This window comes from Mobula birostris, chromosome 5 (genome assembly GCF_030028105.1).
Source record: "Mobula birostris isolate sMobBir1 chromosome 5, sMobBir1.hap1, whole genome shotgun sequence".
NCBI lineage: Eukaryota > Metazoa > Chordata > Chondrichthyes > Myliobatiformes > Myliobatidae > Mobula > Mobula birostris.
This window is the reverse complement of record NC_092374.1, coordinates 24609042-24624598: the sequence shown is the minus strand read 5'-3', so window position 1 is coordinate 24624598 and position 15557 is coordinate 24609042. Positions and strand designations below refer to the sequence as shown.

Sequence of the window (15557 nt, the reverse complement as noted above, 5' to 3'; positions counted from 1 at the left end):
GTTTTTGTAGTAACAGTACATAGCTAGATATAAAAAAAAACATAAGTCACATTAATGGATAGATAATAGATAATGCAAAAGAGGAAAAAAGAAGTCGTGTTCATAGCTTCATGGACTGTTCAGAAATCTGATGGCAGCAGGGATGAAGCTGTTCCTGAAACAGAGTGTGGGTCTTCAAGCTTCTGTACCTCCTTCTTAATGGCCATAATAAAGCAGTGGCTGATTGGCAGGAGGCAAAGGGAGTCTTTTCTAGCTGCTTGCCAGTGACCAGTGGGGTCCAACAGGGACCAATTCTTTTTACATTACATGTCAATGATTTGGAGGATGGAACTTTGTTGCAAAGTTTGCAGATGATATGAAGATAGGTGGTGGGGCAGGTAGTTTTGAGGAAGTGTAGAGGCTACAGAAGGGCTTAGACAGATGAAGAGAAAGGGTAAAGAAATGGCAGATAGAATACAGTCATGCACTTTGGTAGAGAAAATACTAAAAAAAACTGAAGTGCAAAGGGACTTGGGAGTCCTTGTGCAGGATTCCCTCAATGTCAATTTGTAGGTTGAGTCTGTGGTGAGGAAGACAAATGGAATGTTATCATTCATTTCAAGAGGACTAAAATATAGAAGCAAGGTTGTAATGTTAAGACTTTATGAAGTCTTTGTTATCAAACTTATTATCAAAGTACATACATGACTTGATATATAACCCTCAGATTAATTTTCTTTTGGGCAATCACAGTAAATAAAAGAAACAGAACAGAATGAATTAAAGACCACTCCCAACAGGACAGGCAACAACCAATGTCCAAAAGGAAAAAAAAACAATGAAATGTACAAATACAAAAAGAAAGAGAAAAAATAACAAATACTGTAATAAGCAATAAGTATTAAAAACATGACACAAAGAATCCTTGAATGTGAGATTTCATAGCTGGTGGAAACTGTTCAGTGATTGGGTGGAAGAAGTTGAGTGAAGTTATCCCCTCTGGTGGAGATGATGGTTAGAGGATAATAACCATTCCTGAAATTGGTGGTGTGGGTCCAGAGGCTCCTGTACCTTCTTCCTGATGGCAGCAGTGAGAAGAGAGCATGGCCTGCAGTGTGGGTGTCCTTGATGATGGACGTTGCTTTCCCGCAACCACAGTCCGTACAGATGTGCTCAATGGTGGTTGAGGCTTGACTCACGATGGACTTAGAAAGTTGGGATTTGACAAACATTACATACACTCAGTGGCCACTTTAATGTACACCTGTACACCTGCTTGTTAATGCAAATACCTAATCAGAGAATCACGTGGCAGCAACTCAAAGCATAAAAGCACGCAGGCATGGTCAAGAGGTTCAGTTGTTGTTCAGACCAAACATCAGAATGGGAAGGAATGTGATCTAAGTGACTTTGAGAGTGGAATGATTGCTGTTGCCAGACAGGGTGGTTTCAGCATCTCAGAAACTACTGATCTCCTTGGATGTACATGTGTAACAATCTCTAGGGTTTACAGAGAATAGTGTGAAAAGCAAAATAAAAACATCCAATGAGAGGCACTTTTGTAGGTGAAAATGCCTTGTTAATGAAAGAGGTTAGAGGAGAATGACCAGAATGGTAAAAGCCAACAGGAAGGAGACAGCAACCAAATAAGCATGTGTTACAACATGTTGAACCTTGACGTGGATGGGCTACAGCAGCTGACCACAGCAGGTTTCATGCCTGTACCTAATAACTGGCCACTGAGTATAGTTTATGGTCATCAGAACTGTGCTTCAGAGTTTTGAAGTATTAAAATTATTTTCACCAAAGTCATGTTACCTTGGTTTACAAATAACTTTTCAATCAGATGTATTGGTTCCTAACTGAGCTGTGGCCAATGTCCTTGCAAAAAAGTTCATTAACCTTCAGCCATGAAGGGTTAAGAGTTTAGACACTTTTGGCAGGGAAACAGTCACTACGATGAAGCACTAAGAAGGGAAAAAGATACTAAAGAAGAAAGACAGCACTACTCCAACAGAAGCTTGCATTCACATAAAAGCATAATGCATATTGCACAAGGATGGAGAGTTGCACATGCCATTAAAGCGTTGGATTGTGATGTTGTGGTAATAATGGAGATCAGGCTAAAATAGGAAAATATTAGATGTTAAATATCCCTATGCACAAGGTGTTCAGGAAAATTTGGATGGGAAGAAAGAAAGAAACATTGGATTTTTGAAAATGGAGAATACTCCAATGCTGGAAAAGCAGAATGTCCTGGGGATTAAGAATTAATAATTTCTTGTGAGATCCTTGTATAGGATTTCCTAAAGGTAAACTTTCAAGTTTAACTGGTGGTAGGGAAGACAAATACAACGTTAGCTTTCAAATAAGAGCAAGGATGGGATGCCAAGGCTTCATAAGACATTGGTTAGACTGCACTTGGAGTATTCTGAGCCTTATCTAAGAACAGATGTGTCCAGAGAAAGTTCACAAGAATGATTACAGGAATGAAAGGGTTAAAGCATTTGATGACTCTGTGTCTATACTCGCTGGAGTTTAGAAGAATGAGGGGTGACCTAATTGGAACGAATTGAATATTAAAAGTCCTAGATACAATGGATGTGGAGAGGAAGTTTCTTATAGTTGGTGGGTCTAGGACCAGAGGGCACAGTCTCAGACTAGAGGAACATCCATTTAGAACAGAGATGGGGAGGAACGTTTTTAGTCAGAGGGTGTTGAATCTGTGGAATTCACTGCCATGGACTGTGGAGGCCAAGTTTTTGAGTACATTTGAAAGTGGAGGTTGATAGGTTCTTGGTTACTCAAGGCATCAAATGTTACAAGGAGAAGACAGGAGAATGGAGTTAGGGGGATAATAAATGAGCCATGATGGAAATGTTAGCAGATTCTACAGGCTAAGTGACCTAATTCCGCTCCTATGTCTTATGGTCTTATAAAGTACCATTAAACTGACGAGTGCATTCCATGGAATGCAAATGTGTGACGAGGATTCCTCTGAGAAAATTTGAATGGATATTCCAGCAATGTGCAGGCAATGAGAATGAGAGATCTATTGTTCCTTAAAATATTACAATTATGGCACCGTGACTATTGTACTGTATGGTTCAAAATGGTTCTGGAAACATCTAGTGCCCCTTTTCCAATGGACAAAAACTATATAGCAACTACATAGCAAAGAAGCCATCACAAATTAAACTTAATGCACAGGCATCTTTCACTCCTCATAAAATGAATGTGGTAAATGAAGCAAAAGGGACCCAAGGGATACAGTTTTGTGGATGGAATCAGGAGCATGAATGTGGAGAGATTGCACCATAGCCTTAAAAAGTGAAATGTTTAAGGACATAAATGGAAATAATTTGCGGAGCTCAAGGGAGCGAACAGGGATATGGGACTAGCTGAACAGCTCTTGGATATATTCAGTTGGGATGTAATTCTCTGATAGCTTCTTTCCTTTCTGGAGCAGTTCTGTGATTTTGTTTTCATCCTCAAAAATCTGTTGAAAATAGCACATGAATTGCTACAAATAGTTAAGGAAGATAATTCAACTATGAACACCAGTCTCTAGCTTAGCAATTGTTCTGAAATAGCTTAGGAGCAGGAATCATTTCCCCAGTGTCTTGGCTAAATGCACAATATATTTGAACTTGACTTCTGAAAACTGATTCCATTGAACTGAACGGAACTGAAGAAGAATGCAGCATAAACGCATTACAATATCAAGCCTTAAGAGCATACAACAAAAAGCAAATTTCCACCTCCTAGATTTTTCATCCCCCGTTGCTTTGCTTACAAATCACAACAGACAGCAATCTCAGGTTTTGTAGATTTCCTCTGTTAGCTGATCTAAATTTGGCTTTTGTAAATGATAATGCTGACCTGCTTTATTTGAAAATATTATGCAGATCGTACATGAAAGTGGGTTAAAAGGACTGGATTTATGCCATGACAAGGAAAGGAGAATTGAAAAACAGTAAGCTAATATACATATATATCAAGTGCAAGAAAAACCTTGCCATTAAGAATTTACTAATATGGTTTCCAACATGGGATGGACCCCTCAGGGTGAGAGTCTTCAAGGAACAATGCTTCACAGACATGGCACCCATCATTAAAGACCCCCATCACCCAGGTCATGCCTCGTTCTCATTTCTACCATCAGGAAAGATGTACAGAAACCTAAAGGCACACACTCAGCGTTTCAGGAACAGCTCCTCCTCCTCTGCCATCTGATGTCAGAATGGACATTGATCCCGTGAACGCTACCTCACTACTTTTTTAATTTCTATTTCTGAACTACGTTTAACTATTCAATATATATATATTCTTACTGTAGATCAGATTTTTTTCTGTTTTCCTGTATTGCATTTTACTGCTGCTGCAAAGACAACAAATTTCACAACATACGCCTGTAATATTAAACTTGATTCAGATTCTGAATTTTTCCCAGCATAAGGACAAATTACTTGATATATTACACCGCAGCTGGGGGTGGTGGAAAGAGCACTGGTAACATTTGAGAAAAAATTGGTACAACAAGGGAGATTGTGGCATATATATATCAAAAGGGGCAGTGCAGTAGCGTAGCAGTTAATATGACATTATTTCAGTGCCAGAGACTTGGTTCCATTCCTGCCTATGGCTGTAAGGAGCTTGTATGTTTTCCCTGTGAATTTTCGTAGGTTAATTGGCCACATGGGTGCAATTGTGCAACACGGCTCATTGCGCCAGAAATCGCTAAATAAGTAAATAAATAAATAAATAAATAAGGATGAACTGTGCTGAGCTAAGCCAATGATCTTCTTCTTCATTATCTCTGTTTATTGCCCTAAAAGCCAGGCGCACAGGAGCTATTGCAGAGTGAAACTCCATCTAAAGAAGTATACATGTAGTTATTTAAAGCATACGATTCAGATTCATATATTCATTCAGATACATTTATTTACCAGACATCACACAGTGAAACGCGTTGTCTGCATTATCAAGCAACACAACCTGAGCTGTGGCGCAGCCAGCCTGCTGCACATTCTGGCGTCTACATAGCGTGCCTATCATGTTCACCTGAGCAGCACAATCAAAAACTACAGCAGAAAAAGAACACGTCAGAACAAGCCCCTTTCTTCCTCCCACCTAACTACCCACACTAACAGCCTTCCAGCTCTAGGAAAGGCCACTTCTAGCCTTCAGTGGGCTGTTTTGGAAACTGGAGTTTAGTGAAGTTTCAAAAACTATTGCTGTACTGAGGTTGTGACTAAATGAGATTTGCTGTGCTATTTGATAGATACAAGAGCTGATTACTTTTCTAAGTTCCTCAGTAATCAGTCTCAAATTATGGTTCATTGTCAATGGCAAATCAAGGAACACTCCCCAAAGTCACGACATCATCATTAAAAATGTGTGAAGGTGTCAGACCTTGATTGAAGCACAGCAATGTGACTTGCATAATCCCTGATGAGAGCTGCATCTTTGTCATATGGTGGAAAGCAGGTCACTGCCATGAAAACCTTTCCCGAATATAACTACATTGTAGCAGCCTGAAGGACTGCCATAGAGGTGAAAAACTGCAGGAAAAAGCGACATGTGTGCTCAGCATGGATTGTCACAGTGCACATTCCCTGCCACTTTTCATCATCTTCACAAGTTCCATGATACACATTGCCCCACAGAACTGCAAGGCACTGACTTGTCACTCAGTCTGCAGCATAGCCTTGCAGAGTGCAATTTGGAACATCTCCAGTGAGATCCAGCAAAGATGTTTCACAACTAGTTTCCTTGACCAACATCTTCCCTCTGTGTGTTTGCATTCAGAGTTCAAACCTTTAACCAGCTACCTACCACAAGCAGTGTCCCACAATCAAAGCAAAACTGTCCAGTGATTTCTCTGCCAGGAAACTGTATTGCCACCAAAGCTGTGCAAAGTATTAATATGCACTGCAAAATCTAGTGATGTATGAGAATGTGAGTACCATTTTTGAGCCAAACACCAGCGACTCCAAGACCGTTACCCATGTTATGAAAAAAAAATTCAAACACAGGTTTCTATCGATTCTCATCTAGGGACACGTTTTGAGGACATTGTGTTCCTCAATACAATTATGTGGAAAATACAAACTAATTAACACAGCATTCAACAAAATAGATAACCTTCATCTGACATTTAAGAATACAAGAATATCTCATACAAACCTGAAGCGTGTAACTTTTGTTAGGATGATATTGAATAAGTATTGTTTGCAGTTCTGCTCAAAGTAGCTGGAACTCTTATACAAGAGAGCGAGAGGCTGCATTTTCATGAAGCTAGCCCAAAATAAGAGGGAACTACAAATTCCTGCAATTGTACAGACTAGAATAGCAAATACTCAATGTTCAATGACGCATCCTAGATAAAGCCATAGTGCAGAAATTACTCGAAGTTGCAAAGGTTAGCAGATCAGGCAAGGCAGGAATTAATTCTTAGGCATATTAAAACGCTGATAAAAGAGATGTGCAATATATATATTACTGCAGCAAGAGACTCCTTAGATTTGAGGTTAGGGATAATTCAGTTAGAGATAATCCAATGTTTCCAAGTTTTCAATGCATGCCTTCATCCCAGTATAATGTCCAAAGATTCCTGACATGATTTCTATGACAGATTGATCTATCAACATGCGACATACCTTGACAAAAAGTTTGGAGCAAAGTTAGTTTTCTCTTATTCGGCTAGACTTAAATGACAAGGGAAAGCACACTTCTTTTCCAGCTGGTGGTCCCTGGAGATTCCCTGTGAGGAAAGGAACATACAGACGAATTATAATAATACATGTGAGCCTTGGGAAACACAGCTTTAAAAAAATAGTGCATTCCAAAATCAAATTACAGTTTGAACAGTAGGAAAATAATTTAAAATTCAACTTCTTTTGATACTAATATTGTTTCATGATAGATTTGAATGTGGACAAAATAGGACCAATATTTTTTCTTGCAGTCATTCTAACCAATAATTTAATTTAACAAAAAAAGCATGAAAGATTAATGGTTGTTAAAACAGAACTTCTCTCATCTTTAATTACTCAAAGAGCAAAGTCTTCAAGTGCTATCTTTGTTGACTTCTTTCCTCAAAAATCTCCAAACAATATTAAACTCTATGCAATGAATCATTGCATACCACATACTAGCTCCTGTCTGCCAATTTCTACCAACTCTTCCTGACCATTGTATTTAAGTTCCAGAGCTTCACTTTCAACTTGCTTTGTGAATTTGTTCCTCTTTATCTGATTGAGCTCCTCGAGTAGGCGATCCTTCAGATGCCGGACGATGCTGAGGATGTTCTACGAGTCTGTGGTGGCCAGTGCTATCATGTTTGCTGTTGTGTGCTGGAGCAGCAAGCTGAGGGTGGCAGACACCAGCAGAATCAACAAACTCATTTGTAAGGCCAGTGATGTTGTGGGAATGGAACTGGAATCTCTCACGGTGGTGTCTGAAAAGAGGATGCTGTCTAAGTTGCATGCCATCTTGGTCAATGTCTCCCATCCACTACATAATGTACTGGGTGGGCACAGGAGTACATTCAGCCAGAGACTCATTCCACTGAGATGCAGCACTGAGCGTCTTATGAAGTCATTCCTGCCTGCGGCCATCAAACTTTATAACTCCTCCCTTGGAGGGTCAGACACCCTGAACCGATAGGCTGGTCCTGGACTTATTTCATAACTTACTGGCATAATTACATATTACTATTTAACTATTTATAGTTCTATTACTATTTATTATTTATGGAGCAACTGTAATGAAAACCAATTTCCCCCGGGATTAATAAAGTATGACTATGACTATAATGTGCTATTCTTAAATTATTTTCCAAAATAAGCTTTATCTCCCCTTCAAAACCTTTCCCCTCGAGGAAAACTAAAGATTGAAAAGGAGGAGGTGCTTGCTGTCTTGAGGAAAATTAAAGTGGATAAATCCTCGGGACCTGACAGGGTGTTCCCTCGGACCTTGAAGGAGACTAGTGTTGAAATTGCGGGGGCCCTGGCAGAAATATTTAAAATGTCACTGTCTACGGGTGAAGTGCTGGAGGATTGGAGAGTGGCTCATGTTGTTCTGTTGTTTAAAAAAGGATCGAAAAGTAATCTGGGAAATTATAGGCCGGTGAGTTTAACGTCAGTAGTAGGTAAGTTATTGGAGGGAGTACTAAGAGACAGAATCTACAAGCATTTGGATAGACAGGGGCTTATTAGGGAGAGTCAACATGGCTTTGTGCGTGGTAGGTCATGTTTGATCAATCTGTTGGAGTTTTTTGAGGAGGTTACCAGGAAAGTGGATGAAGGGAAGGCAGTGGATATTGTCTACATGGACTTCAGTAAGGCCTTTGACAAGGTCCCGCATGGGAGGTTAGTTAGGAAAATTCAGTCGCTAGGTATACATGGAGAGGTGGTAAATTGGATTGGACATTGGCTCGATGGAAGAAGCCAGAGAGTGGTGGTAGAAAATTGCTTCTCTGAGTGGAGGCCTGTGACTAGTGGTGTGCCACAGGGATCAGTGCTGGGTCCATTGTTATTTGTCATCTATATCAATGATCTGGATGATAATGTGGTAAATTGGATCAGCAAGTTTGCTGATGATACAAAGATTGGAGGTGTAGTAGACAGTGAGGAAGGTTTTCAGAGCCTGCAGAGGGACTTGGACCAGCTGGAAAAATGGGCTGAAAAATGGCAGATGGAGTTTAATACTGTCAAGTGTGAGGTATTGCACGTTGGAAGGACAAACCAACGTAGAACATACAGGGTTAATGGTAAGGCACTGAGGAGTGCAGTGGAACAGAGGGATCTGGGAATACAGATACAAAATTCCCTAAAAGTGTCGTCACAGGTAGATAGGGTCATAAAGAGAGCTTTTGGTACATTGGCCTTTATTAATCGTAGTATTGAGTATAAGAGCTGGAATGTTATGATGAGGTTGTATAAGGCATTGGTGAGGCCGAATCTGGAGTATTGTGTTCAGTTTTGGTCACCAAATTACAGGAAGGATATAAATAAGGTTGAAAGAGTGCAGAGAAGGTTTACAAGGATGTTGCCGGGACTTGAGAAACTCAGTTACAGAGTAAGGTTGAATAGGTTAGGACTTTATTCCCTGGAGCGTAGAAGAATGAGGGGAGATTTGATAGAGGTATATAAAATTATGATGGGTATAGATAGAGTGAATGCAAGCATGCTTTTTCCACTGAGGCAAGGGGAGAAAAAAACCAGAGGACATGGGTTAAGGGTGAGGGGAGAAAAGTTTAAAGGGAACATTGGGGGGGCTTCTTCACACAGAGAGTGGTGGGAGTATGGAATGAGCTGCCAGACGAGGTGGTAAATGCGGGTTCTTTTTTAACATTTAAGAATAAATTGGACAGATACATGGATGGGAGGTGTATGGAGGGATATGGTCTGTGTGCAGGTCAGTGGGACTAGGCAGAAAATGGTTTGGCACAGCCAAGAAGGGCCAAAGGGCCTGTTTCTGTGCTGTAGTTTCTATGGTTCTATGGTTCTATGGTTCAACCCCATTTTTCATGTCTCTGTTCCACAACTGCTCTTCTCCAAAGTTAAGGCAAACACGACATTCTCGAACAGAGGAGAAAGTACAAGTTTAGTATAAGTGAAGGTGCTGTGACAACTAAATTTCCCAGAGTGCCCACGGGCACTTGAGAAGGAGTTGATTTGGCCTGAAACTTCCCAGCAGAGGTTACATTGCACCTTTAAAAGTTATCAAAAGCATCAGATATAAAATTTATTTTTGATGTTTTGTTTTTGTTCAAGGATAAGGAGAACATACTGCAAGAAAATAAATGTTGCATGGCTGCTTCCATTCTACTTTGTAGGTTGTCATATGAGCTTTAGCAGCAGCTATCTTTGTCTTTTTTTATTTCAGAGTTAACACTGCAGGATGATTAAAGGTTATTTGTGCATTTTGAAGTTGGGGGATTTCTTTTCATCACTGCAATATGTGGTTGATATGTAACTTTGAAATGTAGAGCAGTTTTTCATGGAGTGACCAGGTTGGAAACTGGCAGAAAAATGCAAGGTATGTATGACTCACAAAAGGATCTCTCAACTTGTCCTTTTTCTCCTCTTATAAATGTATAAAGAATCACATTCCAAAAAAGCATTTTTGACAAGATGGGAGAGGTTTGGAATGATTGGGATCAAAAATTTCTCATATGTTTTTATACAATAACTGATATTTAAATAACAATTTCAGAACATAAGTGCATATTTAAAATTTTAAAGTCAAATCAAAAATGTAACTGGAGTTCAGGAGATCTTCATGGACTGAAAGTAAAGTGAAACTACAAAGAAAGATTTTGTTCTGAAACTTTTCCAGAGATGATGACTGATCTGCCGAGTTTCTCCAACATTTTGTGACTCGTAGGGCACCACCAATGGAGTGAGAAACAGAGTTAATGGTTCACCTTGTCAAGTAGTTTTTGTGGAAAGGGAAACAGCATAAATGTTTGAGCATTATCATCTTTCCACAGATGCCACCTGATCAACTGAATGCTTCCATCACTTCTTGTCATATTGTTTTGGGGGTTGGGGATGGTGATGTTTGTTTTTCCCTGGACACCTTACCTTTCAGTCAAGTGCTAATACAATATCAATCTGAAATGTTCACTCTCTTCCTCCATACATGTGAGGGCTTCTCTTTTTGGAACAAAGGAAGATAGAGGTATACAACATGATAAGAGGTATAGATCAAGTAAACGGCCAGAGACTTTTTTCCCAGGGTGCAAATGGCTAACCCCAGGGGGCACATTTTTAAGGCAATTGGAGGAAATTATAGGGGAGAAGACAGAGGTTAGATTTTTTTATTACACAGAATTGGTGGTAATATGGAACACCCTACCAAGCATGGTGATAGAGGCAGATACATTAGGAGCATTTAAGAAACTCTTAGATCAGCGCATGGATGAGAAAATTGGAGGGCCTTGTAGGAAGGAAGGGTCAGATTGATCTTAAAGCAGGTTAAAAGGTAGGCACAACATCATAGGCTAAAGGGACTGTACTGTGCTGTAGTGTTTTATGTTCTATATTCACACATGCTGTTGAATGTACCAGCATTCTTTGTATTTTAGTTTACAAACATATATTGTTATGTGCTTTTGTATTCTTTTCAATCCTATCTGGTGAAGGTTGAAGAAATTTTTACTTCTGATTCTACACCTAAAATGTTGGAAATTCTCAAAATGAGCATTAAATGATCGATTACAATAGTTTTTTTTTAATTACCCTGTCACTGCAACTTAAAAAGAGTCATGAAAACTTGCATTGAGCAACATTGTTCACACATCTACTTTTGCCAAAAAATACTTGGTTACTTTATTTTGTCTGTAGTCTTACTGCAAAATCGTCACACTAGCAAAGAAAAGTTAATGATTCCTGATACATTCAAACTGAAAACATCAGTGATGATAGAAGGAATGAACCTTCATTTCAGGAGGGTGAATTTTCCAGCCCTTAAATAAAGGCAGAAGGACATGTATAGGGCTTCCTACAGCCAGCAGATCTAATTTGTGCAGGTGAAGCTAGACTGGGTGATCAGCAGAGGGTAAGGCAGGAAACAGCACAACAGTAACTTAGAGCTTATAGAAGGACTCTGTTAGAGGATGCAGAAGAGGACAGTTAGCTAGCTGGAAGAAAGATGGAAACAGAGCTGGCAAGTTGAATCACATGAAGTTCAGCCCTGAGAACTATGTTCTTCAAAAGTTTTATGTACTTTTATTTTGAGACACAGAACAGTAACGTGTCTTTCCAGCCCAATGAACCCACACTACCTGATACACCCATGTGACCAATTAACCTGCTGACCAATTAACCTACTAACCAATTAATATCTTTAGATGTGGGAAGAAAGCAGAGCACTAAGATGAAACCCATGTGATCACAGGGAGAGCATACAGACTCCCTAGAGACTGTGACAGAATTGAACCTGGATCACTGGAGCTGCCATAGTATCATGCTGACTGCCATGCTACTATGCTGCCCTTACAGAATAAATTCTCACAAAGTTGCCAAGTGCACCGCTATGCAATGGCCTTATCATGAGTGGTCTTTGAATCATTGAACATTTGCACAAGTGCAATGAAGATCTGTAGAAAAAGTTCCAATGCTGCTTGTCCTTCTTGCAGGGGAGTTCATTCTTCTCTCAGGTGTCCCTGAGCCAAGCCTTGAACTGCTCGACACACTTGCTGTAGCTAATCCCTATCTGTATGCTTCACTAGTTCTGGCAGGCTGCTAAGACCAGCTTTGATCCATTCTGAGTGCTCAACAGGATACCTTTGATCCGAAGCTGGCAAGAAATGAACCTCCTCTATCCAAACAGATTTTACCTTTCTTTTCTAGTGGATGCCTGATGCACCTGAAGGAACCAAAGCTGCTGCAGTTGCCCTGTTAATGCCATGCAATGCTGAATGCACGTGGTGCAGAATTTACATTAACATTTTACAAATACAATTTTTAAATTCACAAATAACCCCCAAATTCGGAGGGAATAATTAAGACTGACGGAGACTATGACAAGGTACTGAGATGTACTAAAACACTTGCAGAATTGCTGTACAATTGGCAAAAGGATTCCAATAGAGAATTGCGGGAATATTTTGTGAGCAGGCGGGGAATAGAAGGTTGAGGGGCCAGCCTGACAGATCTTTCAAAGTTGAAACCAAGTTGACACAGAGCGTTGCCACTGTGAGGAACAGCACAACTGAAGACCATCAATAAAAGATAACGTCTGAGTCATGGAGAAAGTAATTTCATCCAGAATCTCTTCCCTCAGAGAGCAGTGCATGCGGAGCTGGTTTTCAAAAAGTGATTCTGAGAATGCTGGTCATGTATTTAAACACATGAAAACACAGAAGGAAAAAAAAGCAGGGGTGGTAGGCCACCTGGCTCCTGAAGCCAGTCCTGTTATACAATATGATAATAAATGATCCACTCCAGGTCTCAATTTCTTCTCTCTGTTTGATGTCCAAAGCTCTGATTTTCAAAAAATTATCCATCTCTACTTTAAATGCTAATGATTTGGCATCCACAATCCTCTTAAGGCAAAGAATTGGAAAGTTTCATCAGTCTCCTTAAAGGGGAGGTTGGTTAAGGTCTGCATTTATACAGTACCTTTTGCAATCTCTGGATGGAATCAGAGAAGTAATTTTTAAGATGGGAAACATAGCTGATAACTTGAGTGCAGCAAGCACCTCACAAACAGCAATATAATGTAAGGGAACAGTCTGCATTTCAGTGTTGAATATATATTGACAAGGGTACCCTGGTTAACATGAGGCTGCAGATGCTAGAAACTAGAGCAACATGATGGAGAATTTGAGCAGTTCAGGCAGTATCTGTGGAGGAAAATGGTCAATCAACTTTGGACAGTTATCAAGACCAGCAAGCTGTAAGAACCTAACCCAAAATGTTGCCTGTCCATTCCTGGCCTTTTGAGCTCCTCCGACACCTAGCTTGTTGACTCTTGTCAATACCTTTCTGCTTCTAGAAAGCACTAATTAACTTTTCTGAAAAGAATTATGAATCTTAAACATTAGCAGGCACAATGCTATATCCAGAGCTCACTTGTGCCTGAACATGCTCAAGGGACAAGGTCCAAGATGTCATCAACCTATTCACCAAAGTACAAATACCATCTCAAATACTACTTCTTCAGTGAAGTCATAAGCGAGGATGGCCTTGTACTCAATGTGCACAAGACCAAGCAACCTGCCTCTACTACACTAAAACTAAGTTGCCCTCTAACAATAAAGGTTCACGCAGAAGACTGGAAAAACTTAGACCACACCTAACATCTCAGGGATTGACTCCCATTAATTCATCACTGTCTTCACTGTACCAACAAAGCCTTTAGTCGATTGAAGAAAAACTGATCAAGACTTCAGACCTGACTAAACAAAAACAATCATATTTGCCCCTCTATATGCTTCTGAGACCTGGAATACATATGGAACTCATCTTAAGACACTGGAAAAATACTACCAAGGTCAGATCCCAGCATCAGAAATGAGGAAGAATTTCTTTAGCCAGAGAATGATGAATCTGTGGAGTTTGATGCCACAGGTGGCTGAGGAGGCCAAGTCATTGGGTACATTTAAGGGAAAGGTTGATAGATTCTTGCTTAGTCAGGACACAAAGGGACATGGGGAGAAGGCAGGAGATTGGGGCTGAGAGGGAAATGGATCAGCCATGATGAAATGGCCGAGCAGACTCGATGGGTCAAATGGCCTAATTCTGTTCCTATATATTATGGTCTTATGGTCTTGTCTTTCAAATTCACTGGAGAAATAGGCAAACTTACGTTAACATCCTTTAAGCCTCAGCAACCACTTGACAGCCCAGAAAGCAGGGGTGTAAGCAAAGCATATTCAACCCCAAGGAAGAGACATTTTGATGCTAATTGTGGAATAAGTATTGACCAGGTCACTCAAGGTAATCCCAATTCTCTTCCAAAGATTATAGTTCAACCGCCCTTAAAAAAATGCAAATCATATTTCCAAAGTCAAATGAAATAGATGGTTTTGGCAAGTGACAACATTTAATCAGATATTTGTGTTACCCATTATGAATTGGAGTCCCTGTCCTCCAGAATAGGTTTTCTGTTCATTGCAAATGATTATCCTTGTTTCATGCTTTATTTATAAGGTGCATCACAGAAATTAAACAGTGTGAAATGGCTGCAGGCTGACAGAAATCTGTGATGTGATGAAAAGGAAATTTATGCATATATAAAGTTTTTCTTCCATATGTGATAAAACAAAGATCTTGAATTTTATAAAGCTTTTTATTAGGGTGCCCACAGTACCTTCAGCTAATTAAGGACTTTAGGTACTGTTGCATTGTAGAACATACTACAACCAATTTAGGCCAAACAAGATGCTATCAGAAATGCAATAAGGGAAAGACCAGGTAACTTTGAATGTGTAATAAATGTTAACCTACTCTTCAAATAGTATCATGTGAAACTTTATGTCAGCCCACAGGAAAGACAGGATGAATATCTCATTCTAAAGGTGGTAACATGGACAGGCTAATTCAGCATTAGCACGAAGGTATCAGTGAATACACATAGTTGGTTCAACTGATCAGTCAGCTTTTTCCATTAATGCACACCATTTCCCAGAGTTAACACGTTAAAAGGAAATTAAATCAACAGAAATAATTAGCGTTAATTTAGCCACGTGCAGTAAAGGCTGGATTAAAGGGTCATTGATTAATGGGCTCAAGGCTACTTTATTTATAAAATGGTATTATTCTTCTAATTCATACGGCAAAATGCTCACTGTGCTTATTCCATTATTGTCTTCATTAAGGCGAAATGGGTCCTTACATTAATTATTTTAATACCTAAAAAGCAGAATAGTACAAGTTTAAAATAATGGCCCATAGTTTGGTCAGCTGGCTGTTATCATTTAATTCTCATCTCTCACTGCACTACATGGATATATTTTAAATAAACATGATCCTACTGGTGTGAATTTCTAAACCTGTGTTTTGCACGGTCTAAGATCTTCTAACAACAAAGCAGGTGAATATAGCTTTTAAGAAAAGTAT

The 15557-nt window shown here is 39.6% G+C and overlaps 1 protein-coding gene across 4 annotated transcripts in view; it reads right to left on the bottom strand.

Annotated features, from left to right (window-relative positions):
- The window catches only part of LOC140197572 (teneurin-3-like), a 2811066-nt gene that overhangs the window by 2135385 nt on the left and 660124 nt on the right, over positions 1–15557 (bottom strand). For all 4 annotated transcript variants that reach the window (XM_072257693.1, XM_072257692.1, XM_072257694.1 and 1 more), the window contains one exon: positions 6642–6745. The gene's annotated coding sequence lies outside the window, so the exon portion shown is untranslated. The remainder of the gene's footprint in view (positions 1–6641; positions 6746–15557) is intronic.